Source organism: Lygodium microphyllum, chromosome 13, assembly GCF_053477565.2.
Source record: "Lygodium microphyllum isolate KBCC chromosome 13, Lygodium_microphyllum_v1.1.10, whole genome shotgun sequence".
In the NCBI taxonomy this organism is placed as follows: Eukaryota; Viridiplantae; Streptophyta; class Polypodiopsida; order Schizaeales; family Lygodiaceae; genus Lygodium; species Lygodium microphyllum.
Genome location: NC_141147.1, coordinates 63828697 through 63843279, shown reverse-complemented (window position 1 = coordinate 63843279; position 14583 = coordinate 63828697). Strand labels below are relative to the sequence as shown.

Genomic DNA, 14583 nt, shown 5'->3' with positions numbered 1-14583 from the left:
TCAATTTCAATTGGATGTGGATAGTAGGGATTTAGCAACTATGAGGACACCTTTGGATTTAGTGCCTTGTCTCAAGGAGCAACCAACTCGGTTGCACATATGATGAATGGGATGAACAAAGTCCTTCATGACTTCATACCACATGTTACTATGTATTTTGTTGATGATATGCCTATAAAAAGGTACAAAGAAGGGGTCAAGGATGAGATAATGGATTCGAGGGGATGTCACAAGTTTATTGTAGATCATATTTTTGATTATGAGAAGATCTTGGCTAGGTTAGAATATGTAAATCTTACTCTTTCTAGGCCAAAGTCAATTTTTGGAGTGAAGGAAGTTTTGATTGTCGGACATATGTGTGGGCCTTATGGTCAAAGGCCTTTGCTAGTAAAGGTTGAAGCTATTCAAAAGATAAAGGAGACTTGTACTTCCATAACTAAGGTGAGATGATTCTTAGTTGCATGTGTTTTCTAACTTATTTGGATTCCACACTTTGCACATGTAGTAGATGCACTCCATTAATCGTTGAGGAAAGGTCAAAAGTTTCATCGGCATGAATCACATACAAAGGCAATGAGTTTATTGAAAGATTTGTTGTTATCTACACCCACACTTAGGAAAGTAAATTATGAGTGCGGAAGGCTTATCATTGTTACAGTGGATACTAGTCTAACAGGAATTGTGTGGGCTATTGGACAAAATGATGAAGAGGAAAACAGATATGTTGTGCAATTTGAAGCCAAAGTCTTAAGTCCTCAACAATGAAATTATCCATAGATTAAGAGGGGATTATGGGGAGTAGTCATTGCATTGAAGTTTGATAAAGAATATTTTATTGTCGAGACAAATTGTCTACCTTTGCTTGGGATGATCACTAGTTTCTCAACTCCGAATATTGCTATGTTGCGATGGATTGCTTACATCAAGTCCTTGAACCCAGAGTTTCACCATTTTGCAAGTAAAGACAATCCAACACCATATTGCATATATGTTATCGAGAGCCAAGTATGAGGATGAAGAAGACATGATTGTTGAAGGAGATGATGTCGATACAAATTTCTACTTAACTTCTTATGTTCAACAATTATTTTTGTGCATCTTCTCTTGAATCATTTTCAGAATACATGTATGATGGTGAGTGGCTACTTATTGGCTGCTACTTGAGCACTTTGACTAAGCAAGAGGGATGGACTGATAAGGAGTTCAAGAGATTCTTTTAAAAAAACATATGGGTATTTCTTGAAGAATGGCTATCTATGGAAGCATCCAAAGCAAAGAAACAGGGCTCCACACAGAGGGTAATATGTAATAAGGAGACTCAACAACAAATTATTAAAGAGTTTCATGGGAGTTTATGGGATGGTCATTGAGGTGTGTGGACCACTTTTACGAAGATCAAAGAAAGATATTGATGTAAAGGTATTGATAAAGATGTGTTACAGTTTGTAGAGACCTGTGTTACTTACCAAAAGTATTCCAATGTGCAATGTCGTGATGCTCTACATCCTACCTATCCTTTAGCCATGCATTACAAATGGGTGGTTGACTTGCTTACTATGCCTATGGGACTTTGGCAAATGCAATACATTGTACTTGCTAAGGAATATCTAGCAAATCAAGTGGAAGGTTGGACGTTAAGAACAAAGACTACAAGTGTGATATGTAAATTTCTTTTAGAAGATGTTATTTGCCACTATGGTTATATTGGAAAGATAATTACAAATCAAGGAGAGTTGGATGTAGAAGAAGCTAGGGAATTCTTCTTGAGGTTGGGCATAAAGCTTGCTCTCACCTTAGCATACATCCTTGAAGGCAATGGAAAAAGTGAACACAGACACCTACCTATCATCAAAGCTTTAGCCAAGGCATGCAGAGGTAAGATTCGAGAGTGGCCTATGCTACTTCCGTATGCTTTATGGACTGATCACAATACACATAGTACAGCCACTAGATATATGCTTACTGAGTTTATGTATGGCCAAAAGCATGTTATGCCTATTGAGGATGATATTACTACTTGAAGTGTGCAATCTTGGGAAAATGATATGAATAGGGAGGACCTTCTTGCTTTGTGGATTCGACAGCTAGAAAGAAGGCCTCAAGACATCAAGATTGCAACCATGCAGTTAAAAGATGCCATGTTGAAGAATAAAGATAGGTTTGACAAGAAACATAGGCTTCGTCCAAAACCCATTGAGAAAGGAGATTGGTATTAGTCTATGATAATAGTGTTGACACTCAACATAGTACACTTAGAAAGGTTTCTAAGAGATGGTTTGGTCCTTAAATTATAAAGCATGTACATGATAATGCGACGCATCCTTTGTGTGAGCTGGATGGTACAAATTTGAAGATTCCTATTGCAAGAAAGAGGATCAAGAGTTTTATGCAACGGAATGTAAGTGAACCAATTGAAGAACATGTGCAAGATGAAGAACAGATTTATGTTAACTTCGATGATCAAGAGGACGATGAAGATGCAGGGATGGAAGATGAATATATTGATCCAAATGAAGATTAGCTATGTGGCACATACTGGAGGATGTGCAAGTTCAAAGGGGGTGGATGTCATGCCACTATGCATACACAGTACTGTGAAATACCCTTGAGTGCATCATCATTCAAACTTATAGGATTTTTGGGTAATTTTAGCCTATTTTGATATTTTGAATATTAGTTTTTATAATTATCCTAAAAAGATGTAGAAACCTTCTAGAATAGGGTGTCATGCAAAAAAATAAGTTGCTTTTCAACCAGTTTCGGAGATCTCATGCAAAAGGAAGGGCTCCTGAATTCGCGCGATTCACCATAGTAGTTTTCAAGCAACAAATAACTACCGCCATTGGCTGCTGGCATAGAGTTAGCTTCATGGTCCTCTCGTACTAGGGAAAGGTCCTTGGCTCGTTACCGAGTACAGATCAGAGAAATGAATCCTTTCCAATATAACTGGAAATTCCGACCAGTGACAAGCCGCGATGAAAACGAAGAAAAAATCTACGATACTTTGTGGCGAACGAAATCCAGTTGGTTCAGATTGACACTTCGGGAGGACAGAAGAGTGAGAAGAAGCAATCCAAGATAATTTTGATCAGGTGTCATGGGGTTTTAAACCCCCTTTTGAAGCCAACGAACCACCGAATTTGTGATTTGAGCAGCAGAGTAGAAGCTAGTGTTTGGTGTAAGATGTTGCATATAAGAGGGTGAAGGGGAGAGTCATTGTAAATAGGTTTTCTTAATCGAGGATTGGTTTTGGGATTCTTTGAGCCATTGATCTCTTGCATGTGTATTGTTTCATCTCTCATTGGTCTCTACTCTATGTAATCTCTATCATCATCTTTGCTCTTATACAAGAATCTCCCTAATCTCTTACTATTGTTAATCCTCGCTTAAGAATCTCTCTAACATCATATACATCTATTCATCCATTACTACTCTTATTCACTCCCTCAACCAGAGACTTGGTGTCTTCCCAGCATACGTGTAGATTATCTTGACAATGGGAGACTAGTTTCATTTACCATGAGTGGTTCATGTGAGGGATATCCAAACATATAATATTTCTTTATCATGTTGCCATTAATTGGCCGATAGGTTGGACATTTGAGATTTCCAATTCAAAATTTCCTCTATATTAGGTCATATGGACAGAAAAAGGTTTGAGACCTTGAAGTTTCAACTTCTATTAATGGCCTTTTATTGAGTAAAGCAACATGAGATCCCCTTTGTCAAAGGATCTTTGTTTGATATGCTTATCAAACCCGGCCTTATGTCAATGTCTTCTTAATAACCAGGGTGTGACTAGCTAGCAAACATGTTTTTGTCAAGTGTTCAAGCTCTTCTAGGCAATGATTCCATGCCTTGATGCTTTCCCAACATTATTGGATAGTAATGCATATGCCATAGACTGGGGATCAAGATTTGTATCGTCATAATTGCATCAATACCATAGTAAACCTAAGTGGATTTTATCCTATGGCAATTTTGTAGGCCATGCAATAGGCCCAAAGTGCTACCATGAGCTTATGATCCCAATCTAAGCATGACCTTGAGACAATCTTTGTTAGGACGTTTGGCTTCTACTTGGCCATTCACTTGGGGATAGTAAGAACTAGACTTCCTATGAACGAACCAAGAATATGGAAAACAAATGCTCAATCACTTCATTAAGAAAGTGAGTCCCCAGTCACTAATGATTTCTATGTGACAACCAAAGCATGAGATGACTTGCTCCTAGAGAAACAGAGCTATGGTTCTTGCAATATTTTTTTAGGTTGCCTTAGCCTCAACCCATTTTGTCATGTAGTCCATGGTTACTACAATGATGTATTGAGATTTTGAATATTTTTCCGCTACGCTAATGAGACCCATGAAGCTGATACCCCACTTCTTAGAGGGTTGGTAGATGATTACTGGTGTGAGTTGTTCCATCTTATATATCTTGATGGGATGAGTAGCTTTGTTATTTGGCATTCATCACAGTGCTTGACAAATTGAGCAGCATCTTTAAAGAGGGTGGGCCACCACAATTGGGATTGAAGCACTTTGCATGCTACGGCAATTGCATTAAAGTGCCCTCAAGTAATGCCGACATGTGTCTCTTGTAACACATCCTCAATTGCATGTTCACAAATGCATCTTTGAGGAGACCATATTGTCCTGAATGATACAAGTCACTGACAATCAATTTGTAAGTTTGGGTCTTAATCAGAAAGCATGTGAGTCATGACTTTCTATTGGTCATTTAGGTAGGCCCTTCTGAAGGACATGGACAATGTCAACTACCTATTGACGTGTCAAAGTGGCCTTAAAGAGCTCAACATCTTGTTGAATGTGAAAAAAATGAGCATTTGGGAGTTGATCATCAACTCAACAACAAAGAAGTCAAAATCTAGCAACAATATAAGCTAATGAGAAATGTGTACAATGGGCAAAGGGCTTGTTTACAAGATAGAGCAAAGCTCGATGGTCAATGAAGAAGGTGAAAGGTGTAGCAAGAAGATAATATCAAATTTTTTTAAACAGCATAAACCATCTCTAGTCCTTACCTTTCCGTGGTCAAATAGTTCATCTTAGACTTAATTAGTTGTTGGAAGCTAGAAAAACTCATGAAAATTTTCATATTGTGTTCACTAGGTTGGCAAATACTACTCCAATAGTGATTTTGGATGCATCAATATGTATGTGGAAAGCTATGGTCCAATCTAGGGCTCATAAAATAGGGGTAGCCATTAGAGTCTTCTTTAGTGCTACATAGGAAGCTTGGCATTCCTTACTCCAAGCCCAGGTTATAAATAGCTTGTAGAGTGGTTGTTCAATAATACAATAGCTAAGCATAAAGTGGCGATAATACCCAGTATGTCCAAGGAAGCACTACACCCCCTTTGGGTTGATGGGTGGAGAGAGATTCATGATTACTTTGATCCTCATTATGTTAATTATTGTGATTCCATTTTTGGACACAACAGGGCCCAAGATAATGCCATGTTTTACCAAAATTGGCCATTCATAGGATTCAAGGACAAGTTATACTACCGATATCTCTCAAAGATGAGTCAAAGTTTCTCAAGGTGTTTCTCCCGACAAAGGTCATCACTGAACATCTCAAGTCACTTCCACAGTATGTCTTTGAAGATAGTGGATATGAGTCATTGGAAGATTGCTTAAGCATTAGTTAGCCCAAACAGCATGGTAATGTATGCAAACACCCCCCCCCCCCCCCCAAGTAGCAAATGCAATTTTCAGTCTAACACCTAGATGGAATTGTACCTAATTATATCATGAAAACATGTCTTAGAAGTTGTAGGCTTCCTTCCCTCCTACTCACTTGATCATATGGTCCATGTATGGTAGGAGATAGTGATCTCTCTTGGTCACAACATTTAAATTCTTGTGATTGATGCATACTCAAATCTTTCCATTCCTTTCAAGCACCACAACAATCAATATGATACCCAATCGATATGCTAAATTTCATATATGAATCCTACTTTCTACAACTACTCAATTTCTTCCTTGACATGGTGGGCATATCTAGGATTCATATGGTGGTATAGTCTTTGCTTGGAAGACTTGGCATCCAACTTCAAACAAATTGTATGTGTCAAGACTTCTGGTAGTATACCTGTAAGGTTAGAGTAGTTCCAAATGTACACATCTTGACTTTTTTTTAAGCAAGTAAATAAGTCATGCTTCATTTTCTCTACTAAGGTCCTTAACAATGTACATAGGCTTTTGGGATTCCCCAAGATCCACAATACTCACCTCTTTAACCTTTGTTGGTCCCTCAATGGGGAAAGGTCACTTGGTTTTTTCTAACTGCAAATTTCAAACTCATCATTGAGATTAGCACACTTTAAGTGCTTTTTCTTCAGATGGATTGGGAGTTTGGTTTTAGATTTAGTAGATTTGGTTGGTTAGGGAAACTCTAGGTTAGAATTGTTGTTTCCTTCCATGTTGGAGTTAGAATTGGTGGTATTCTCCTATACTTCTTCTACATCATTCTTGATCATTAATACTCTAAGGTCTTGACATAGGTCAGTGAGCTAATGTCCCATTTATTTGTGGTGAAATATATTGAGGTATTCGAGCTATTCTAGTTTCAAACTTAATTGTACAGCATATATGTCAATGAGCAAACTCTTTGTTTGAGAGAGTTTTGGGTCCTCAAAGACTTGCTCAATTATGTAGCCATTAGTTTTATAGTCTAATGTATTGGAATTAGAGTCCTCATCCTCTTGAATTGATAGATCATCCTCGGAGTTACTCGATTCCTTAATATCTATTCCTTACTCTTGCATCAATGAGACAAAGAGGTGATTATGAGAATCAAACTAGACTTAGTGTGCAAGTCCATCCATTTTCGTGCGAGGTTATTCATGAGTTCTTCAAAAATAGTCAAATTAGCATCTAATTGATTACAAAACCATAGCCTCCACTAGCTAAGGATTTCATGCAACACACGCATGTCTCTTGGGGTTGGATAGTCTCTTGGGGTTGGATAGTCCTAGAAAGTGATGGCTACTGATTCAAGGGCCATCATAAAGAGATGCATAGAGCTAGATTCTATGGAAGGTTCGATAATAAGGGCTAGAGCCTCCTATGCATCATTCTAACTCAAGCATTCATGGGTTGATAGATATTCCAACTCCTCCGTGAATGGCAATTCCAAGGTCGTAAGAATGAGCATCTAGTCTTCCTCATCCTCAGGGGGGAGGGAATATATCTAGCAAAGGGACTTGAGGTCAAAGGATCATTGGAGTCTCCTCATAATAGCACATATATAGTGTCTATGTCAATGGGTGATGTTTTCCAAGATTCCATTTTGATGCAAGCGACCTCCTTTCTATTTCTAAGGAAGACTAAACCATTGTCCCAATATTCATCAATGAGACATGCATCGCAAATCCATGGTTGACAAAGCAATAGATTGTACTCAACACCCTTTGTGATAACAAGGTTACCTTAAACTATATCCCAGCAATCTTGATCGGCTACTCCCTCGTACTCCCAATGGTCTAACTTTAAAACTATCAAAAATAGTTAGGTTAAAGTGAGCATGTTCAATTGATGGATTTTTCTAAGCTTAGAGTATAGTCTAGTTGATTATACTCACACCAACTTCATTGTCCATGATTCCTTGACAAATAGTGTCTCCAAGGGTTTCCACGTGGAGGACAGCATGGTGCTCATCTCCTTCCTAGAATGTGTTAATCCCTAAGGCACTTAGGTTCAAAGGTTTACTAAATTTAAAATTTGCAACAAGGGTGGATTATGCAAGGTTTTTACCTTTTATCTCTACTTTCAATCCTTACCAAATTTATGGACTATCTTTGAGTAAAGTTTCAAGTGGAATGGTAACTTTTCTCAATGTAAGACCTGCAATGATGGTAGGTTTGATATTTTCATAGATATATTGTGAGTGATTTGCATTGGAAATTATTTTAAAAAAACCATTATTCCATAGTTCTTGGGTTATTTGGTGGCTCAATTGTGATCACATTTAGTTGTTGCTAGTTTTTCTTGATGAGATGCATTGAGGTAGGCTTGGGTTGCTGAGTATCTCATCAACTTGCTCTATTTTGAAGGGAGTGAGCCTTGAAGTTGAAGCACAAAGTGTGACCAACCTTCCCTTTATTCAAATGTCACTGAAAGAATAAAGAATGAAGTGATAGTGATGGGCATCCACCACATACAATGTACAAGTATGTGGGTATGCGGATACTATCAGTGTAATACACTGGCAATCAGGCACATGCATCTTTACTCCCAACCAACAACCTCCCACTTAAAGGTGAATGTGCAGTGAGGAGAGAACAACGGGGAAAAAAAGTGATAAGAAAAAATAAGTGACGAAGTACAAATGCACATAAGTACAATAGGATGAGGAAAGATGCCATCTCATCCAACACCCATCAACTTCCTAAGGAAGATAAAACGCTTTGTTGAGAGACTTTTAGTGAGCAAATGTGTCACAATACATAATGACTCCACCATCAATCTCTATCCCCATGTCATATAAGATCAATCTCAGCCATGTCTACTCACATGATACCAATGCAATGCCTCTATACTCTGCTTCAGTGCTTGATAGAGCAATTGTAGGTTGCTTCTTACTGCTCCAACTTACCATGGTTGATCCAAATGAGAATGCATAGCCACTAGTAAATCTTCTATCCATAGAGCTACCTGCCCAGTCTGCATCTGAGTATCCAAACAATGTAGGCTTGATTCATTTTTCATAAAACAAGCCAAATCCAGCTGTCTCCTTCACATACCTAAGAACTCTTCTCACTACATCCAAATGTGATTTGCATGGTTTCTGCATAAACTGACTTATCAATCCAACAACATAACTCAAGTCTGGTCTTGTAATGGTCAAGTAGATAAGACTACCAACCATCTTTCTGAACATAGTGACATCCTCAACATAAGATCCATCATCCATCAACTTAACATTTTGATCCAATGGTGTATCAACTGGTTTGCATCCTGTCGTGCCATATTTTTCCAACATCTCCAATGCATATTGCCTTTGTATCAGCCATATACCATGAGGTGTGTCAATAACCTCAATACCCAAGAAGTATCTCAACAAACCAACGTCCTTTATATCAAACTCTTTATGTAACCCATGCTTGACTTCAGTAATCTCCTTCTCAAGTGTACCTGTAATAATTAGATCATCAACATAGATGACAATAGCAACCATACCATCTTCTGTATGCCTCACATAAAGTGAATAATTGGCTTTGCTCTGCTGAAATCCCATACTGCATAAGAATTTGTTGATTCTATCACACCATGCTCTTGGTGCTTGCTTCAGTCCATATAAAGCCTTCTTCAACCTGCATACATAATGTGGGTATTTTGGATCCACATAGCCCTTTGGCTAATCCATGTACACTTCCTCTTCTAATTTTCCATTCAAAAATGCATTTTTCACATCCATTTGATAATGTTTCCAACCATAGATAGAAGCCAAAGCAATTACCGGTCTCACTGTCGTCATTTTAGCTACTAGACTGAATGTTTTTTCATAGTCCAAACCATAAGTTTGTGCATATCCTTTTGCAATCAACCTTACTTTATACCTCTCAAGCGAACCATCCAACTTACATTTGACCTTATAAACCCATTTACATCCAATGGATTTCTTGCCATGAGGTAATTTCACCAAATCCCAGGTCTTGTTTTCCTTAGTGCATACATCTCTTCATCCATTGCTTGTCTCCACTCTTTGCTCTCTACTGCTTCTTCAAAGCAAGTAGGCTCCACATGTTGTACATAAGAAACCATGTATGAATAATGCATCTTCATGAACCCATTATAAGTCAATCGATCAACTAGATACCTTACCCTTTCTGACCTTCTCAATTGAGGTGCACTACCATGTGTCTCATCTAATCTAGCATGTGGTGGAACATACTTTCCTGCACTTCTAGTGCCAGGTGTTTTAACATGCGGAATGCCATACTCATCATCTATAGATTCATCTTCTGAACTTTCAGCCATAGGTCTCTTTCCTTTTGCAACTTCTGCACTCCTTTGTGCATTTCTCAATCTACCACTCCATGGATTGTAGCTGCCACTTCTTTCCACATTCTCTTGAGGTCTTGAAGCATCTTCCACATGCTGATTTTTAAACTTGTTGTTTGCTGAAATTTTCCTTCCATAGCCATCATCATCATTGCTTTCATAGGAATCAACATCCACTGCAATTTTGGGCTTGTACCATGATTCATATTCACTGAATCTGACATCCTTGCTTATGTATACTTCCTTACTCACTGGATCATAGCATTTGTATCCCTTCTTCCCATCAAGATATCCAAGGAAAATGCATTTTACAGCCTTTGATTCCATCTTCTTTCTCAAATCATCCGAAACATGAACATAACAAACACATCCAAAGACTCTAAGGTATGCAACAGTGGGTTTCCTGCCATAAATTTTCTCATATGGTGACATATTATGAGTCAAGGCTGTAGGTTTTCTATTCATAATGTGAACTGCAGTATGCACTGCTTCTACCCAATATGACAATGGCATGTTCATTTGGTTCATCATTGCCCTTGCAACCTTTGCAATAATCAGATTCTTCCTTTCAGTCACACCATTTTGCTGAGGTGTGTACCTACATGTCAATTGCCTTTTGATACCATGATCTGTCAAGAAGTCACAAAACTCATATGACATGTACTCTCCACCATTATCTGACCTCAAACATTTTATGTAGCATCCAAATTGCTTTTCATCCATAGATTTAAATTCCAAGAAATTTTCAAATGCTTCACTTTTATGCTGCATAAAGTACACCCAAGTCATTCTGCTAAAATCATCAATGAAAGTGATATAGAATCTACATCTTTCGCTCATGGAAACATTCTGACATGGGCCCCAAATATCTGAGTGTATTATTTCCAAAGGATAGCTGCTTATTCTCCCCCTCTTTGGAAATGGCAATCTGGACTGCTTGCCAAATTGATAAGCCTCACATACATCATCAAAATTCACATATCCAAAATGCGGTAGACCAAAGACTATCTGTCTTGATTGCATTTGCTTCAATCTTTGCAAATTGACATGACCAATCCTTCTATGCCATAATTCCACATCCTTATCTTGCCCATGTCCTCTCTCAACATACATAGAGTTTTGAATCACTGGAGTACGTGCATTCAAAGCAAATAATCTCCCTTTCTTTCTACCATGAGCAACCACCCTGCCAGTTCTTCCATTATGGAACTCCTCAATGAAACATCCAAACTTATTGAATCTCGCCTGCAATCCTTGATCTGTCATTTGACCAACTGATGCTAAGTTCTTAGTTATTGTGGGCACATAAAGTACATCACCAAGCTTGTTCTCAATTCCATCTTTAGTAACAAGTGGCACACTACCAATATGAGTAATTTTATGTAAAGTATCATCACCAGTGGCAACATATTCCTCATTCTGCATTTGCTCCTTGCTATCAAACCACTCAGCATGATAAATCATGTGGTTTGTAGCTCCTGAATCCAAAAACCAGTCATTCTCACGAAAAGGGTGAGTCATGCTCCCAAGCACATGCTCCATAGCAAATAGGTGACCTCTAGGTGATCCACCTCTAGGTCCATAACCTATACCACCATAAGTGCCTACATAGTGGCCATATTGGGTCCTTCCATGACCCCTAGACATGGCATTCTATTTATGATAACAATCCTTCTCAAAATGACCAAACTGCCCACAATAATGACAATTGCCACCTCTCTGTGAAGGACTAGACCGTCCTCTACCTCTAGGGAAAGATCTTCCCCTACCTCTATGCATGAAGTTACCACAACCAAAGTTACCTCTTCCACGAGCAAAACCACAATTACTACGACCAAGTGAAGAACCTCTAGCTCTAGATGAGGTGCCATGACCTCTCTGGTGATAGAAAACAGTGTCTCCACCTGTATTTTTGCCACTACTAGATGCATTCAACCCCAACTTGATTTCTTCTGTATTTTTGCCACTACTAGATGCATTCAACCCATCTTGGCCTTCTACTCATCAGATAAAGGAATTTTTTATTAGTCTCTATTTCCCAATGTGTTGCCCATTCCTACTTGTAGCATGTATGGATTCCTACTTGTAGCATGTATGTGTAGTCAAACAAGCATCTTTGCATAAGATCTGAGAGGTAGATGAGCCTACAACTCCAACATTTTGCAACATCCTTTGTATGCTATGTTTCAAGCTATTATTTGGTGGCATTGTCAATGTCAACCAACTAATTGAGGGTGGTTATTCCTCCCTGTGCTTGCAATTCTTCAAGCTTATGTTCCATAGCTTCTAGGGCCATTTTTTTTATATCAAAGATTGTAGCCTCCTTGAGGATATCGACTGTGGCATGAAAGGTATCAAATCTTCCTCTTGAATGGTTGGATCTATCTATGGGGCAAGTTGAGCTCCCTAAGAGGCATGTTCACAAGGTTGAGAGTTCATCTGAGACTAGTGTCTTTACTAGTGATCAAAGTTTGAAGCTTGTGTCCACTTTGTAAGCACGTGCACCTACTTTGTACATCTAAATCCCAGGGTTTTTAGTGTTTGGGTTCTTGGTTCAACTGTGATGTGCTACCTAAAACTACTTTTAGGGCATGATGTTTATGACTCATTAGGAGATAATTCTAAGTGACACTATTAGTACTCCTTGGAATGACATGGGTAAATCAGTTAGATTTTTCTAAGTCCACATCACAATAGAGCTTTCTAGATGGATTTTTTGGCTATAAGCACACGTGATTATCAAAGACTATCTCTACTACAAAATGGGGAGTGTTTGCCTACATCTCTATACTATTTGGCTTGATTAATGCACTAGTCACTTTCCAATGTCTCATCTATATCATTATCAATAATATGTTGAGATGATGGGTTGAGGTTTTTGTGGATGATTTTTGTGTCCACTCTAGTTGGGAGGAGTACCTTGAGAAACTTTGATTTGTCTTTAAAAGATGTTGACAGGACCAAGTCTCCTCAAATCCCTTGAAATCCCAACATTGGGTTAAGCACGTCATCATCTTGGGCCATGCAGTATCTAAGAATGATGTTACATCATCTATTGTAATATTGTATATGTATGTCAATACAATAATCTCATGCAACTAGTTAGTGGGATATAGACTTCATGGGATCCATTAGTCCTACTGCCTAGTATCCTCAAGCATGCTACATCATAGTGGCCAATGATTACATGACTAAGTGGGTAAAGGCTAGGGCCACTCATAAGAGTGATGTCCACCCCATGGAAAATTTCTTACAGAAGCAAGTCATCTCACATTTTTCATTTCCCATTGAGATTATCAGCAATCAAGGAACCCATTTTCTAGATGGCATCATCAAACATCTACTACCCATGTTCTTGGTCCTACCTTGAAAGGCTAGTTCTTACTATTGTCAAGCAAATGACCAAGAAAATCCCACTAATAAACTCATTGTTACTGTCCTAACTAAGACTATCTCAACTCCATGGTCAATTTAGCATCGTAAGCTCATGACATTACTATCGGCTTATGAAATGACTTATAAGATGGCAGGCATGGAGCAAACCTCCTTCAAGCTAATTTTTATGATTGATGCGATCATTCCACTCAATTTCTATATCCTTGATGTTCATATCGCAATAGGAGAATATTAGGAAGGCACCAAAGTTTGGGTTGAATGCCTTACTAGTCCCACATGGTTCACTTGAAGGATCCAACAATGAACCTCAACCATACACAAGAAAAAAATAATATTGCAAATTATGGCAGTGTAATGATCCACATTGTGGACATCAATCTAAGAGTGCCCTTGCAAGAGATCTTGCCATCACAATATATAACCCTACCTCCACCACCAAAGAGCTAGATTGGAGAGCATAGTACTCAAGAGAGGGAAAAGAGACAAAGAGAGGAGATATAGAACCCTAATCCTATCGATGAGCATGACAAGAAAAAAGAGAAACAAAGAGAAGAAGTGAAGTCAAGCTCATCTTCATGAGATTCTGATGAAGCAGAAATAGAAGAGTAGTGAAAGGGAATCCGTGCTATTAAAAAGATGTGAAAAAAGAGTGAGAAAAAAGTTAGATGCTAGAATGAAGTAGAGTCAAGAAGAGTACAAATGGGCCGTAAGTGAATCTATTCAAGAGGAAATGCACAAGAAAGAAAAGACTATCTCATAGCATGTGGCTAAAATTCTATAGAAAAGGGAAGAGCTCTAGAAGGGGAAAGAGAAAGCAACAAGGAAATCACAATCTTTTGACTCATCAATCCTTCATGAGTTGATGACACAAATAGGGAGCATGAAGGCACAAATCATTGAGTTTACCAAGGTAGACCAACACCAAATCCATCATTATAAACCAAAAATATAGACCATGCCTTGACAAATTGTCAAGAGTACACAAAAGCCTCCCATGGGGCAAGGCACAACAAGTACATTAGGAGCTCTTACATAGTTTTGTGCAAAACTCAAAAGGAATAAAGTCGGGGTAATAAAGACCAAACAAGAACTTCAAGAAAGACTGAATGAAACCTAGGATACCTAGGAGAAGTTCCTTATGAAATCTAATGA

At 38.4% G+C, this 14583-nt stretch overlaps 1 pseudogene; it reads left to right on the top strand.

Moving 5' to 3' along the window:
* Positions 1–1970: 1970 nt before the first annotated feature.
* On the top strand, positions 1971–2521 carry LOC148026700 (uncharacterized; annotated as a pseudogene).
* Positions 2522–14583: the final 12062 nt, after the last annotated feature.